The sequence below is a fragment of the Ambystoma mexicanum genome, chromosome 4q (assembly GCF_040938575.1).
Source record: "Ambystoma mexicanum isolate Mex_15411 chromosome 4q, UKY_AmexF1_1, whole genome shotgun sequence".
NCBI lineage: Eukaryota > Metazoa > Chordata > Amphibia > Caudata > Ambystomatidae > Ambystoma > Ambystoma mexicanum.
Window position 1 is genome coordinate 899,494,806 of NC_090928.1, and position 12,419 is coordinate 899,507,224.

At 48.9% G+C, this 12,419-nt stretch overlaps 1 protein-coding gene across 4 annotated transcripts in view; it reads left to right on the forward strand.

The window, feature by feature from the left end:
- The window catches only part of THADA (THADA armadillo repeat containing), a 2,999,906-nt gene that overhangs the window by 67,448 nt on the left and 2,920,039 nt on the right, over positions 1 to 12,419 (forward strand). The gene's annotated exons all lie outside the window — the stretch shown is intronic.

Genomic DNA, 12,419 nt, shown 5'->3' on the forward strand with positions numbered 1-12,419 from the left:
CTGACACCTGACATCCGAAATCCATCACACTCAAAATCTCAACCCCTTATACAACATTTGTAGACACTTCTGCTGCGCACCCCACTCTTTCCCAGTCACCGCCCGCAACAAATTCAACCTTCGTTTGCTCTTATCCACCATACCATTCACCTGCAAATTCCAGTTTAACTTCCTATCCAAAATCACCCCCAAGTACCGAAACTCTTCCACGCTTTTCACCCTCTCACCTTTCAAAACTAAGTCCAACCCTTGCTGCACTCTTCTCCTTGAGAAAACCATACTCACGCTTTTATCCACAGACATCGAAAAGCCCCATTTCTCACACCGCTCCTCCATACGCACTATCGCAGCTTGTAACCGATTCTGCACCAACAAAAAACTCCGCCCTCTTACCCATACCACACTATCATCTGCAAAGAAATCCACCCGACACCCAAAACCCTCCAAAGCTCGAATCAACCCGTCCAGCATCGCACTAATCGCACTCCCCTGCGGTGTCCCATTCTCCATCTTCCAAACCTCAGACAACACCCTCCTCACACTCACCTGAAAGGTCCTGTCAGCCAAAAACGCTTTAATCCACCGAAACATCCTCCCCTTCAAACCCATCTCCAACAGTCGAACCAGCAACCCATTCTTCCACACCATATCATACGCCTTCTCCAAATCCAAAAAGAACGCACCAACCATCTCCCCATCACACAACGCCTCCTCCAATCCAGTCACCAACCTCACTAGCGGATCTGCCACTGACCGATTCTTCCTGAACCCGCTCTGAAAATCGCTCAGACACCCATTCGACTCCAAATAGAACCCCAAGCGCTCAACTACCATCCGTTCCATAACCCTACACAACACGATAGTCAGCACAATCGGCCTATATGACTTACACTCCGTCGGGACCTTGCCACTCTTCAAAATCGCTACCACAATCGCTCTCTTCCATAACCTCGGTAAAACTCCACTCTTTCAGATCTCATTGAACAATGCTAACACCTCCAACTTACATTCCACCGACAACTTCTCCAAAAATGCATACATGACCCCATCCACACCTGGACTTGACCACTTCCCCTTCCGAATCGCCCCATCCAACTCCACCATAGAAAACAGAGTCTCATACTGCTCTTCCCAAGGCCCAACATTCGCCAACAACTCCTGCATCTCCTCCTCAACCACTCCCATACTTAGTCTCATTGCCTCCGGGAAGTTCTCTGAACTGTGCACTCCTGCAAAATGCTTCCCCAGCAAATTCGCCTTCTCCCCATCTTGACTGACCACCTCCACCCCTTTAAACAACACAGACATACCACCCTGCGGCTTCATCAACCCAGACATCCTCTTGAACTGCTTCCAAACCTCACCCACGTCAGAATTACTCCCCAGAGACCCACAATAGCCCCTCCAATATCTGCGCTTTCTTTCCCTAATCACCCTCTGCACCACCGCCTTTGCCTTCTTATATGCCAACAAATCCTCCAACATTCCCGCTCTCACCGCCCAGGCCCTCGCCTTCTTACGCGCTGCCACAGCCCCGTGAACATTCCACCGACCACCAAGGAACCTCAACCTCCCCCGCCCCCCTTCCCCTTCTCTACCTCCGGAACTGCCGCTACCGACACCGCTCTCATTCCCTGCACCAAATGCTCATTCCATTCATCCACCCCCCATCCCTATCCCGAGGAACAATCAATTCCTGACACAATCTCTTATACAACTCCCAATCAGCCTTCCTAAAATTCAACCGACTCCCAAGCATCCGGATGTGACCCCTACCTCACCCCTCACAGTCACCAAAATGCCAGAGGGATCACTCCCCATATCCCCATCCTCACGCACCGTCCAGTCACATTCTCCCGCAATTGCAGCAGACACCCAGGTCAGATCCAAACGCGACAACTTCCCAGTCCTCACATCCAATCGTAAGCCCGAACCGTCATTCAGCAAAAACAGACTCAATTCATCCGCCATACCCTCCAACAATTCCCCATTTGCATCCGTCCGATCACTGCCCCACAACGTATTGGCACTGTTGAAATCACCACATAAAACACAAGATCCCACATGTCCCCTTATCACTCCAGACAGCACATCCACCTCCACCACCTCACACGGATTATAATAATTCAACACTAAGATTTCTGATGCCCCTACCCGAATCCCCGCCCCAATAACCTCCACTGCTCCATCTACCACAATCTCCCTTGCAACCAACCCCTTCCGAACTGCCAGAGCTACACCCCCCCTCTCCCCTCTGTCCTATCCTTACGAAACAACTCAAAACCCGGAATCACAAACCTCAGATCACCCCTTAACCACGTTTCCTGAATACAAACCACATCAACATTCAATTCCCCACACAACACCGCTTTCAACTCCTGCCCATTCCTCAACAAGCTCCTCGCATTCCACTGCAAAATTCTCAGGCCGACACCCCACTCTGTTTCCGCACTTTAGTAACCTTCTTAAACACATCTTGTTCTAACACATCTACAACATTCAAAAACCTCCTCCTTGCTTCCACCACTCCTTTCGTAAGATTCAACACACTGACTGACAAATTCCCCTGAATCAGTTCCAGCACATTTACTATAAAACACATAAACTCAGTTTTCGGGACAACCACCATTTCTACGCCTTTCACCTCTCTCACCACTCCCTTCCGTCCCACAGCCTCATCCACCACCGGCTCTCTCCTACACATCTCACTCACTACTCGAACCGGTTTCACCTTTGCCACAGCCTCCGCATAAGTTAAACCTTCCGCTGTCCTCACCTGCACCACCTCTCTCGCCACCCTTTGACTCTCACACCCCCTAAACGCAGTAGAGTGCCCCCACCCACAATTCACACACTTCTCCGGAGTTTCCACCTTACATTCTTTAATATCATGATCTCCACCACACCTCCCACAGTGCCTCTCATTCCTGCATACTCTCGCCACATGTCCAAACTGCTGACACTTATAACATCTCAAAGGCATTGCTACATAAGCTTTCACACGGAACCTCTGATATCCCAACTCCACCACCTCCGGACACTCCGCTCTCGCAAACCTCATTGCCACAGTTGTAGACACCACATCCCCATGTGTATCTCTCCTCCCCAGCCTCCACGCCTCCACTACCCCCACCTCTGCCAGCTGCTCCTCCACCTCAGACATATTCACAGTCACCGGTACCCCATACAACACCCCCTTACACGAGACACCACTCTGATCAAACACTTGCACCGCGCGCCTACCCAGACAACCCACCTCCAGAATCTTAGCCTTAGTATCATCACCTGTCCCCTCCACCAACAACCGACCCCCAGTCACCACTTGCACCCGAGTGACATTCCCCACAGCCTCTTTCAGCCATCCAGCAATCGCCATCGGATTCTCCCCCTGAAACGTCTTCCCACGGCTATCAGGCTTCAACACCACCTTCCACACACTGCATCTGCTCCTCCCCAGGCACACCGCTTCCTGAGGCCCCCAGCCTCTCCCAAACACACTTATCCTGGGTCCCCGACCCTGAGATGTCCCGGTCCGTTCCCCCTCCATCCTCCCTTTGTGGAGACCTACTGCGATGCTGCCCCTCACTCCCCCCCCTCCACAGATGCTGACTTCATAGTCAGCGTCCTCCCCCTCTTCTCCCCTTCCTCCACCCCTCCCTTCTTTTCAGCCTTCCCACCCCCCTTTCCCATTCTTACTGCCTCCTCCGAGCACACTCTCCCCCTGCACCCACCTAGAGAGTCCGCTCTACTTCCTCAATCCCAGCACCCTCCACCCAGACTCCGCTCCGCCCTGCCTGGGTCCGCCCACTTCCAGAGTGCCAAAACGTTTATCTCCTCACACGCGGCTCCCACACGCCCTTGACCCGAGTTCCGCTCTTTAAAATGCAAGTATTACAAGCAAACTTTTAAGCAACAGGTAAAAAGAAAATTAAAAAAGTAGCCACTGTATAAGCATTACAATCTTCGAACTTCCAAATGCCATTTATAGCTATAATGACAAGTAGCATATGAGCTCAGAAGTGTTCTATCGCCTCTTGCTGACCATCATAGCTTTAGGCAGAGGCTGTCTGGAGCACATAGAAACACTGGTATGGCTGAGGCACAGTAACCTTTTTAACTTAACCCCTGGCTTGAAACACTTACTCAAGCAAGTAGAGATGGTACCCTCATGTTTATCAGATGAACACCCGTTCCTTAGCTTGAGGTAGGCTTCCATAGTAAGAACCTTTTTTTCCCCACATCGCAAACGGTAAAAAGTATAATTAAAAACCAGAGGCAGTACCTTCATTTTCAATGAAGTGTAATAGTGTGCCCTAAAAGTCTTTGCTTATAAAACCCGAGGAAGGTTTTCCATTTATTCTGACCAAGAAGATGTATTTTCTGTCTGTATGCCTGAAACAAAATCTGTGACGCAGCACAGAAATCTAAATCCTGTTATCAACTTAAAAAGAAACAAGTGACAGCCACCTGCAACAAGGACTTGGCCATTGAACAGGAGGAATAAAACCTCTGCTTTGAATGCCAAAGATGTGTCCATGAATCCATCCGATGCATTCAACATGTCTTCTATTCAAGAAATAAACAGAAAATACAATACACTGACCACCAAGAATCAAACTACTATGGGTTGACGAGTGATAGAAAATGAAAACCTATAATTGGCAGGACTTTGAACCTGCATGTCACAGGGTGACTCCATTCAGTCTGTGAAGTATTTACGAGCAACTTTTTTATTTAGCTCTGTCATTCAAAGCTGCTTTTTTAGTTTGGGCTATTAGGTGGTGCTGAAATGAAAGCTCTACCTTTAAGGCGAAACTATTGTCATTAAAATATGTGCTTTAACATAAGGGCTTCAAATATGGGCTTTGAATGAGGGTAGTAGTGTTTTTCCAATGGAGATGACATTTGAGGAGGGATACACAGTTGTTATGTTATTGAATCCCTCCTATTCATGCCCCTATTGCTAATCCCACCCATTCTTGCCCATCTGAGAACTCTTTGAGCTCTGAGCTCTTTCATGGAGGCAGTCATCTTGGATGACTGTCTTTAAGGAAGCTCTCTGGAAACAAGCAGCCATCTTTGCAGGGAAAGATAACATGCATCTTCCAAATAAAATGATACAAGGTTGGGTGCAAAACCTGCAGTAAGATCTGGTCTTGAAATTGTCATTTCTGTCATTGGTAAATTCGACCTTTGTCGAGAATTTGTATAGTAACTATCTGACAGGTGGTCACAATGACATCAATTGAGGAACCGCTGCCAATCTAATTCTATAGGAAGTTAAAAAGTTGCCCTGTGCAAGTGGACCGTTGCTTTTGTCATGCTTGGTGAGCAAGGGTGTTTGAAGAAAAACATGGTAGGGTTTTTTTTAGCTGTTTGAAGAAGCTGACTAAACGTTAATGTAACTTAGATCGCGCACAGATATAAACTGCAGAAACCAAACTGCTCCGTCCCTCTGCTTGTGTAGTTCTCTTACCAAGCTTTACCCAGAAACGCTAGTTTAACACTTCTGCTGAGTGGATTCAGTGTTACTGCAGAGCAGAGTCTGGGCATGCTAAGAAGACTTAACCCGGACTGCTCATTGATAAGGCAAGGGTTTCACACCAGCCAGCATGAGCTCCGCCGATGGTTACAGTCACGACTCCAAGAGAAGGGCCTGCCCCAATGATCGTATCGACGAGGTGAGAGAAGCTTAGGTGTGCTGCAATTACAGTCCAAGTGACTATGCAAAATGGACATGTGGGTCAGGTTTGAGGAGCATAGAGAAGTGGGCGATCTGCAGTTCGAGGACTTGCACGCGTGTGTACTTTTACAATCCCTGCGTTTATTTTTGTTATTTAGGTACATTTGGTGTTGCTTTTCCGATTAGTATAACCATTAAGGGCAAACAAAGAAACACCGCTAGGATTTACTAACAAGGCCTCAAAGCGTGCGCAAGGGCTATTTGTGGGCAGAAATAATCCAGGCACCAGCCTTTTAACCCTACTGGCAAATCCTAATTGAATGCATGTTGAACGTAGGAGGCTTTGTAGTCTGATATTTGTTGCGAGAAACTAAATTGATGGAAGAGGTGTAGATGCACTTTTTTGGCAGTGGACTGCTGGTGGCTTGCAAAGCTGGTTCTTTAATTTGGGAGGTCCTGTCACTGCGCATCAGACATCGAGGAGACCCCCTCTTCCCCCTACGCCTTATTTGCATTTTTATTTTCAATACCAGAAGTGAGATTATGGAAGGGGCAGAGCAGGCTTTAAAACTGGGAGAAGAGGATAAAGGACATTTAAACAAAAACAAAAAAGTTCGGGTGCAGTGATCACCCAGTGCCACTCCAAGACCCTGCATGTTCTCTACCAATTGTGTCCTTGCTCTAAAATACCTATCCTCGTCCCTAAAAATACAGAAAATGGTGCTATTTTGAGCTGTAAAACACAGAGGTCTGCCTCAGTGAAATCCCAGCAATAGGGTTGATTAGTTTGGGCTATTAGGTGGCGCTGAAAGCACTACCTTTTTTAAGCTGAAAGATTTCAGGATGTTTCTGTGAGACACTAAGGTTTTGGGGCATTTGCTGGAATGATTTGGTGACTCTACGCGGTGGATCGGCTGTGCTGGATTTGCACCCCTAGGGACCTGGCATTTTGTGTATTATTCTCTGTTGAGCAGCGCCACGCCTCTGCCAGGGGCGCTCATGTGCATGCATGGGTCGTTCAGACACGCACCCAGAGCAGGAGGGACCCGTGGAACGCCAGGGAGCGTAACTTGTTTTTTATTTATTTATTAAGATTTTCATGAATACAGCGCCAAAAACTTCATAACATAACTGACCCCCTCCCCTACCCCTGCACTTTTCAGCCCCTTCCACTTATTTCCCCCACACTAGCCCCTCTCTGGTCCCTTCCCACTCGCCCCCAAACCCCCATGTGTCATCCAGCCCAATCTACTCCCCCTTACAGGGCCCAACGTCTCTGTACGCTGTGTTAGCTGCCAGTCACCAACCTACGATATCATCCCCCACACACCCTCCCCTTTGCAGTATCATAGTTAGCCAGTTCATGGGGGTTCCATGCCAGTTCATTCAGCAGTTGTCCCCAATCCACCGCCAGTGCATTCTCCCCTTCTGGATCTCTGTGTTTATTCAAGTAGTTGTAAAGACTGGGGTTGGGGGGGTTTATCTGTACTTCTGCCCTCTACATGGCAAAGTAGAGGCACAGAGTGCCCCAGCCAAGGTTCTCAATATGGTAGCTATGGATGAGCAACCAAGGCTTAAGCTCTCGGGAGGTGATGCAGACTGGTTCCTAGGTACAGTGGGTCCCCAAGCCCCCACAAAGGAATGTCCACACACTATGTTATGTGCTAACACAGTTCTTTATATAAAAATAAGGCTCAGAGATACATATACAGTTCAATAACACGCTTTGTACCCTGGTAATTCTAAAATGGCAAATCTATACAATGCTATGTGGTACCACACTTAGACTTTAGATTCCTTTAAAATGCATCAACTGCTGACAGTTCTAATAGAGCATACAAATCATTCCGTAAGGTGTATCAACATAGACAATAATGAAGGAAGGAAGGAAGACAGGTTAAGGTTAAACAAAGACAGAATGCTTTCTTTGGATATAGATGCACAATTCTGAATGAGGATCCCCCACCTGGGCAACCTGTAATAAAAGAATTAACAAGCCCAGTCCATAAATGTTCAATAAGATTTGCTTCTTGGTTAAAAAGTTCAACTACCCCAATGTACCCGAAGTGGAAGAGTTTCTTCGACAGTCGTTTGTCGGGATCCTTCGATGGGTTGCTCCCTTTCAAGCAGGAGTCCCTGAGCATCGAGAACCTCGAGGAAAAGTGGAACACTTGTGGTGATGCTGCAGCTTTGACCGGTGATCTTTGACGATCGATCGTGGAAATCCTGGGAAGGTGCGGCGTGTGATAAACCTCGATGCAAAGTATTCGGTGCCACAAACATGACTCGTGATATATGCAGGCCCGGCAGTGGACGTCTGGCGTCGGGAATCGCGTTCGGCGGTCCTCTGGCCTGTCGGTAATGCAGCCGCAGCACGTAGCTCGGGATAGCTTCGGCGATCAGGACTCTACTACGGGCTGGACCTCAGATCTTCACTCAGTCAGTGTCCTTGGGACGGCTTTGTCTGCTTCTGGTGGTGGGAAACCCACCAGCGAACCTTCCTCGGTAGCCAGCAACCTCGACGGCGGGACATAGTGGTTGACGGTGATGGCAAGGGAGCCCTGATTCAAATGTTCTTAGGCAATGGAGCTTTCTCTGCTCCGGGTGTAAAGCAGCACAGTGTCAAGGTGTCCCCGCTTCAGGGCAACACGATTCGACAGGCTTCCAGTGGTCAAAGAAATCTTCTGAGCCCCGGTCGACGTCAATGGACTCCGATGGCCTCGATGTCCAGGCACTCTCTTCAGGATTCTCCGCAGACCCCTTCTCCGGACGTCCGACCCACAGAACTGGCTTCCAGGGTGCCTCGATGAAAAACAGCAGTTTTTGCACAACTGTCCCTCATAGCTCAGGGAGAAGTCTCCCAGCCAGGTCCTCTCTTGGATCAGTACTCGACAGACTCAACAGCTTTTAGATTAAATCGAAAGAAATGCAGCAGCAATCTTCTTCCAGCTGGGTGTTAGGGAGAATTCTCTCTTTAGGCTGAATTTCCTAACCTAGTGAGTCCCCTAGCAGCTTTGCTGGATTTTTGGGGTTTATTTTCTTCTCCTGCCAAGAGTGAGACTCTTTTACCCTCACTCTTGGGCATGATATGGGTGTGTTTCTTTGAATCTAGATGTGTTTAATGGGCTATGGGGTCTTTTACTCCATAGGGCTTCATGTGTTTTTGTGATGTGTTACACAGCACCCTCAGTGCAGTGACACAGGGGTGTCATAGTGACCCCCCAGTATAGACTCCATACCCTGGGACTGACTACTGTCTCCCAGGGCATGTAAAGTCACCATTGACTTTACTAGTCTTAAATTCTGAACAGAACCAGTACAAACCATCATATAGTGGACGTACTGGCTGGGGCAATTCGATTGCCCCAGGGTCTGTTAGTCGAGGGGGCACGTCTCCGTCCCCCCTGATCGAGTTTTGGCTGGTGGCAGTGGATACTACTTTTTATATTCAACCGTGAATATTTTCCTATGGGATTTCCCATTGTTTTAGGCTACTATCTTTATTTAATTATTTACGGTAGCCTCGAACATACCGCCGGTTTATTTAATTAATATTAATTCTCCGGTTGGTATTTTTTGCCAAAACCTGATTCTAAAATGGTGTTTGTGTTCTCTTCTGTGACTCCAACCCAAGTCGAGCCCTTTGTTCCACTTTTTGGCGGGCCTCTCCACAGAAGCCCTCCATAGTGGTGCCACTCTGTCTGGGGTACTTAGGAGGGGTGGAGGGGAATTTAGGCACCCTGGACTGAGTTGCCTAGGCAACTCAAGTTGCACTCCATCCTGATTGGCCCACCACTTAGCATGTTTGAGTGACAGCTAGGCTGAGTGAATGGGGGTTTGCTGCATAAAAGCAGGGCTTTGGGGACTGGAACTTCAGAAGTCGCCACAGGACCTAAGAATCCGACGAGGGAGAAGCTGAGCCGACCTGCCACGACACCACCACCGGTGGAGCCCTGCTGGACCGTCTCACCACTTTTTCCCAACGACAGAGGAGATCTCCCGCCGGAGAGTCTTCTTCCTTTGACTGGTGGGGATAACCAGTTTCACCGTCTTTTCGCCTTCCCGACGTACCTCGTGGCCGCCTTGCCTGTGCCAAGCACCCCGGCAATCGGGATACCACGTTTTACCACGACCGCGAAACAAAGGTACCACCTTTAACCGGAAAACTCTGTGGCTGGTTTCTGCCCTGGTAGTGCAACGACCTGCATCTTTCCTCCAAGTCGAGATCTTCTCTTCCCCTGGACGACGACACAACTTGCACCCACTACCAGGAACAACTGCCACCGTAGGAGGATCCTTCCCACTTAAGGTACCGTGTCCCGCTTGGCTTCCCTTGCTACCGACTGTACGGGGTAGATTTAACCCCCGGCTTTCGAACCTGGGTTAGCCTGGGACACTCTGGCTAAACTTTCCTAAGCCTCTCTAAACTCTTTTTGAACCCTCTGCAAGACTTTCCAATCCTAGTGTAACTGTGTGATCTTGGGCGCATTTGTGCTCTGCTCTCTCTAAGAGTGGGCCCAGCCTTTGGACTTTGGCTCACCAGTGACTTTTGCTCTTCTGCCTTGCTAACAGTGTTCCTGAATCTTAGAGTGGTGTACCTTTCCATATTCTGTCTTTTTCCCTCCCTTTCTCACAAACCTATTGGAGTGCCATCTAGTTAAGCGCTCACCTCTGTATGAAAATAAGTGGTGTTTTACAGTGACTTATCTGATAAGGAAAAAGGGGTGTATATATAATAATAGTAACTCTGTTTAGAATATTTTACAATAAGAGTGCTGGAGTGTTTTCAACAATGTGTTTTTAAATAAATAATTATATACTTTGATACCAAAGCTCTGGTCAGTGTTTGCTTGTATTGTTGTATCTGAGTGCCTATTGTGTATACTTTGCATACTGTCTAACTCTTCTTGAGGGAAGTCTGACTGCACAGCCACAGCTACCAGGTGAATCTGGGTGGTACAGACTGCTACCAAGTGGGTTTACTGCCAACACCTGTAGTCTTAAATCTTTTGCAGTGGTCCCTAAGGGAACTGCACAGGTTTCTGCCTAACACTGGGCTTCAAGGATGAGCTTCAAGTTTTGACTTCAGCTTCTGAACAGATTGTTAAGTGAGAGGTCTCCAGATATACACATCTGTCCCTCATTCACTCTGGCTTAGCCAGGGTCAGTCAGCCAATCGCACAGAAGGGCATTCATACAGGCAGGCAACCAATCGGGCTCACAGGCATTCAGGACATTCACTTCCACCCAGAGACCTATAACAAGCAATGTGGATTGGGGCAAGCACCCAGCCTTTCAGCACACCACACTACATTCATGCCAGATTCAGGCAGGGCTGTCTCATTCATTGTGTCACACACACAGAAACCAGATACCCATAACATAGAATGCATATTGGTCACACACTCTATTCACACAGGTCCCACCCCAAGGGTGTACCCACAACATACAGCCACTGGGAAGGCTCAAGCCAGTCTGGCCTGGACTTCCCCCACAATACCATATATGGTTCTTACACCCCCCTCAATTTGGGCATGTGCTTCGTGGCGCATGTGTGCTGGCTTTTCTACTTGCCCACTATCCAGGTTCGTTGTCCTCTGTGCCTCTCCATGTATCCTGGAAGTGTGCTGTTCCGAAGGCCATGGCATCGTGGTTGGAACCAGGGTAGCGTGCACTGCAGTGGGTATTGTGCCGGTTGGGGTCGCAGGGAGTGGTAGTACTTGCAGTGTCGTACAATGCTTCATTGGCCTGGGGGGCTACCAGCACAACATGGGTCCAGTCCAGCGCAACAATCACATGTGGCATTTGAGCATTGGCATAGAACTGTGCCTTCATGGCATTGACCTGGGCTGGGGTGGTAGGCAGTGAGATGTGGCGTAGCATTTGCCGCAGGAGGGTTTCAAGCACCTGGGCCTACACTGCACAGAATGTGGGCTGTGCCATGCCGTGCATCATGGTCAGAGTGCTGGATGGTGCCAGTTCCAAGAAATTGTAGGACAGACACTAGCTTCAGCAGTGGGGGCACAGTGGTCCGGATGTTGATTCTGCTCCCTATGTCATCCTGTATTGTGGCGATCAGCTGTTATGGTCTTCCTGTTGAGGCGGTACAGGGTGACCAACTGACTGTCGGTGAGGGTCCATGGTGAGGGCCTAACCCTAGGGATCGGTGCAGCCCTTGCTCAGGCTCTCCTCCTCCCCTCTCCACCCCCCACTGTGTGCCCTGGCCTGATTGTCCTGCCTCTCTACTTCCAGGCGCAGCATGAGCAGCTGCCTGTCCCAGCTCAAAGTTGCTAGTGGCAGTATGGTGTTGGAAACAGGGTTTGGGGTAGGTGTGTGCCTTATGTAGCCCTCTGTGCTGGTCGGGTTCACCAGTGGCTTCATTTCAGGCACCTGTGTTAATTTATCTCCAGCTGAAAGCCGGAGATAACTGTGGCGTGTTTTCGGCTGCATTAGCTCTGGTTTTCGGCTCTAATTGCGCCAAACACTGGCTGTAATAGCACCGGCTGCTTTTGCAGTCGGTGGTTTTTGCACTGGCTCAGGATCTGGTGGAGCGGTATTGGTGGCGTTAATTCCGTCACCGCTGCTTTTTAGGGTTGGCGCCAGACTTGTGATGAGGCCCAACGTCTTTCTGCTCCGCCCATGCCTTTTACTCTGTCTGCTAGGAGCACCAACTTCAGGCTTTTTGAGATGTTTTCTATAAGCCGGGCAGAGAAACAAAAAATGTTGCATGGACTTG